General features: G+C 38.8%; 1 protein-coding gene across 3 annotated transcripts in view; it reads right to left on the bottom strand.

The window, feature by feature from the left end:
• dop1b (DOP1 leucine zipper like protein B) overlaps positions 1-4,359 on the bottom strand; it is a 27,342-nt gene extending 22,983 nt beyond the window's left edge. For 2 of the 3 annotated variants that reach the window (XM_065962421.1, XM_029281964.2), the window contains exons 1-2: positions 4,233-4,326; positions 2,989-3,019 (exon numbers count right to left, since the gene is read on the bottom strand). The gene's annotated coding sequence lies outside the window, so the exon portion shown is untranslated. Of the gene's footprint in view, positions 1-2,988; positions 3,020-4,232 lie in introns of all 3 variants that reach the window. The other variant, XM_065962422.1, reaches the window with a different exon arrangement.
• Between the last annotated feature and the right edge of the window lie 643 nt (positions 4,360-5,002).

Genomic DNA, 5,002 nt, shown 5'->3' with positions numbered 1-5,002 from the left:
TGTGTGTGTGTGTGTGTGTGTGTGTGGGTGATGCTCCAAATCAAATGAGCCTATTAGCTGTTCACTGATAAACACAAGCTCAGAGGGCGATGGAGACAAATGTCCTCATTCATGACTTGTGCCTGTTTGTCTCATTGACCTGTCGTGGAGGACACTGTGGGGCTCTGCGTTCACTTTCAGAGAAAAACAAGTTATCTTTTGGGTACAAACACAGACGCATAGACTCTTCGGCTCTGTACATTTACATTTTACATTTAGATCTTTTTTTGATTTTGATATCCTTTATTAATCCCTGAGGGAAATTCGGTTTACACTCTGTTATTTATACACATAGGCCCGAATCACACGCATGCACAAACAGGACCTGTGTCTCCAATTATACAGTGAACATGAACAGAAAATGACATGCCAGGGGGAAAAAAGAAACTCAACAGAGGGATATGCTCATGTGAGTACCTATTGTTTTAGTTTGAAATAAACATGCTTTGTCTTTGTTAATATGTTGCTTTAGGAGTGTTTTCTGACCCAGGACCAGCGGAAACTCAGACTGCTATACAGACTGCTATGCAGAGAGCGCACCAGAGCAGTTGGGGGTTCGGTGCCTTGCTCAAGGGCACCTCGGTAGTGCTCGGGAAGTGAACTGGCACCTCTCCAGCTACCAGACCAGCTTCCAGATTTGGTCCGCACCGGGACTTAAACCGGTGACCCTCCGGTTCCCAACCCAAGTCCCTACGGACTGAGCTACTGCCGCCCAAGCAGCATTTAAGGGTTTGGCCTTGTGACGGGTGGGAGGGGGGTGTTTGTGCATGATCACTTTATATGTTGCTGATACTGTAAACTTGGATAGCAGACACTAGTGTAGCAATGTGTTCTTTTAAATCATGTAGCAGAGATGTAGCAACCCTAGCATCCATTAAGGGTTGTGTTTCTGAAAAACTAATTTATATACATCCACTTCTGAATTCTATTACTACTTGAATTTTCCCACTGAGGATCAATAAAGACTTATCTTATCAACTTTGTTTTGGTCTCCACCAACTCATGAGGGAAAAGTCTGGCTCTAAAGTAGCTAAATAATTCACTAGCATATACACACTTAGTCTGCCTGCTGTTTGGTGAAGGTTGAGTACAGCTGCCAGCTGAAGCTGCAAACAAACCGTTTTAGGCCATAAAACAAATGAGCCGAAAGATGCTAAAACTCTTAGACGGGCCGATGGAAAATACAGAGCCAGGTGATAATTCTCCATGGACGCAAGCTGCTAGTTCCATAATAAATGTCACTTCATGCATCGTTTATATCAATGTTGAGAAATGCAGCTTTAAATGAGGAATGAGGAACTGAGGAACTGAAATAGGAAAGAAAGAAAGACAACAAACTTAGAAACAAAGCACCACATGATAAAAACAGAGTATTAACCAGAGAGAGCCTCATTCTTGCTTTCAATCACATGGCACAAGCAGTGGTGTGTGTGTGTGTGTGTGTGTGTGTGTGTTTGACTGTGTGTTTGTTCATAAAGTGTATTTGAATAAAGCTAAACAGAGAGATGGGGGGGGGGGGGGGGGGGTAAGCAGGATTAGAGGAGCACAGACATCTGGACTGCATGTGCCTGAGCTGAGAGGGGCTTTACCAACGTGGACAGATCCAACAACACGTGCTGCAGAGCGACTCTGTTTTAATAACAAAACCAGCAGACTGTTGACAAAAAAAGATGAAAAATCCTAAATTTCATCATCGAATAATCCATGGGAGCATTTTATTCAATACAAATATTCAGCATCATTATGAATGTTGTGGTAATCTGTTGCTCTTTTTAAAATAATAAATTATTTAAAAACGCTTGAGTGTCTAATCATAAGTGCGCTCTTTCTGGATGTTGTTGTCTCAGACTCAAAATATAAATATCAAATATCAAAACACTTTCAGGTTAGTCCTGCAAAAAGGAAAATTGCAGCATCAGCATCTGTGTTGACTTCAGATCTGGACAAACGGGCGACTGACAGTCTTCCTTCCATTAACTCATCGCTTACCAATACGAATATCAACCAATACAAGGCCAAATCCATCCAAGGGTTTATTAACAATTTAGGACTGAGTATCAACTACATCTCATATGTTTGTCATAAGTTACTTCTGAAATGTACAAGACGTTTTGAAAATTATTCTTTATACCAAACTAGTATAGATTTTAAATGAATACACATTTCACAATGCAAACTTTACTGGAAAATTCAGTGAATTAAGAAGCAGCGACAACTATAAACAACACAAAGAGTTCAGATAAGGAACATTTAAAAGAAAAAAAAACCCTCTAAAAAACCTGTAAATAATAAATGATACACTATGTTGAGTTTAAAAGTTAGAACAGGAAAAATTATATGGTGTGGCCAAGTCTATATTCTAACATTAAAGTTATCATCAGAAAAAGACTCAATTTATACTTTATTTAAACTTTCAGGATTTCTGTAATGAAAATGTCCTGTTGTTTGGCCTGACTGTTGATGTTTATTGTCTTATTGTTCTGAGTTCTTGCCTTTGCTTTGTCTGTCGGAGCATTTTGTAAACATCTGTTTTTAAAGGTTCCATAATAATACTATTATTATTATTATTATTATTATTATTACTTTTTGGCCAAAATACATCCCAATAAAATCAGAGGCCCCGCTGAAAATATCACTCAGGCCCTCTACCTACTGCCAGATCCTGATTTTAATGTTCTTAAGCAAAATAAAAATGAACAATTTATACAATTATGTGAAAATCAAGTTTGACAACTTTTCCCCTTTTTTTAAATGTATTTTATTTGTTACAGTTTTTGTGTGTATGTGTATAGGAAGTAGCCCTGATCCTGCACCTACTACCTATAATAGGTTACCTATAACCAAGTTACATATTTCTCTTGGGATGACATCAAACACCTTATGGGGTCAAAAGTCTTCTACTTTTTCTACCCTAAAAATGTATCTTTAAAATATCAGAAAGTCACTGACCTGTCTTTCCCATGAAGTCCACACACAGAACTTGTAAACAGCAATGATAATGTAATGTAAAATCCTGGCTACAGCCTCGTCATAATTAGATTTTAGTTAGTCTATAATAGTCTTCTTCATTCAAAGCCTCTCTATTAAAATAAGTAATACCTAATATTAATTAAGTAATACTATATTATGGACTATTCTACACTGATGCTGATCTGACCTTTCACCCTGCAGAAACACAACTGAATTGTGAGCAACCTTCAAGCAAATGAGGACCTTAAAAAACCCAACAGGTGACAGCTTGATAATCAAATCATGCAGGCCGATTATGGACGAGTACAATCTCACTTCCTCATTGCATTCATCAGCAAAACAGCAAGTGCTATAAAACCATGTATTTCTGCAGACAGAGGAGTGTGTGCTTACAGGGTGGAGACACACACACACACACACACACACACACACACACACACACACACACACACACACACACACACACACACACAAACACACAAACACACTATGGCAGACAACAAGCCTGTGTCACCTGACTGACACCACCAACACCAGAAAATAAGAAAATGTGGCGGAGAGATGGAGAGATGGAGAGATGGAGAGATGGAGGATGAGAGGATGAGGGGATGAGAGGACGAGAGGATGAGAGGATGAGAGGATGAGAAGATGAGAGGATGAGAGGATGAGAGGATGAGAGGACAAAGTGTGCACACAACAGAAACTGTGGCCAAAAACCAGTTTGGCTCCTGCAGCTTTCTGGCCTGTGAATAAACCGCATCATCACGACTAATGCTGCTAACGTTATATTATATAACTGCACAACCACAGACTGTGTGATAAAACAAAAAAAATAAAAAAATATATAAAATATATCACAGTAGGTAAACATGTTTGTGTACAGCTAGCTGAAGCACATTTCTGTACAAAAAATAAACAAACAAAAAAAAACCGTAGATATAGCTAGCTAGCCAACACAAGCGCTAACTTGATGTGTTTTTAAACGATAGGGTTGTAATTAAATAATATATATTAATATTAATAATTAATAATATTAAATAATATAGTCCTGTGGTTATTGTGAGGAGACGGTACCGTTAGAGATAACAAACCCACCGTCAACACAGCGATCAGGTGCATCACTGACTCACAAACTACAAAAACAACAAGATAACACCGAGCTAAAACAACAAGAGGTACAGCTATCTACTTCATGTTTCACAAAGAAAAACGAGGCTGCGAACCTGTTCTTTCTCCTGAGGATGAGTGTTTCTGTCCCGTAGACTGCAGGTCTCTCCAAACATCACCCAGAGGATCACCGATAGTCCTGACGGGGCGGGATCCTCAAACTCAGCTGATTCAGGGCGGACGGCTCACTTCCTGTCAGAGGAGGGGGGTGGGGCGGGGAGATGTTGTACAGTCAATTAGTTTGTCTTCAAACCGTCGTCAAAATGTCAATACAGGGGGAAAACATGTTAATCTTCAAGTTGCCAAAAGCAAAAAAGGAAACCGGTTTTTCCCTCGCGGAGTTTAAAAATGGTAATGTAGACATCGCTGTAAGTCACTACCCTCCGGCGTTGGTATCGTCCAGGATGTGCCGTGTTTACAAACCTCTCACCTCTCTGTCAGATACTTGACAGTGATGCAACCAACACAGCCTTTGACAGCAACTTCACCTGAGCCAGACATTTGTTTTATCAGCAAGTAGTCTATTAAAGTAATTTATAAGTAATTCTTTATACACAAAAATAGATTTTTAAAGTCATCCCCCAATTTTGTCTGTTTTTTGAATGAATTTAAATTGTACCTCAAGTCCTTAAAATTTGTAAAAGGAAAAACAGCACAAACAGTTTATGATATTTTAAAGAAACGTTCCCAATGAAATAGAAACTGAAAACTGATATGCCCAGGTATATTTGATTCATTATATATTCAGTTATCCTTATCCTTATATTCAGTCCAGACCTCATTAACTGCACTTTAAGACATTATCATTTCATTTCTATTTGTTAAA

The sequence above is a fragment of the Labrus bergylta genome, chromosome 13 (genome assembly GCF_963930695.1).
Source record: "Labrus bergylta chromosome 13, fLabBer1.1, whole genome shotgun sequence".
Classification (NCBI taxonomy): Eukaryota; Metazoa; Chordata; class Actinopteri; order Labriformes; family Labridae; genus Labrus; species Labrus bergylta.
This window is presented reverse-complemented; position numbering and strand designations above follow the sequence as displayed.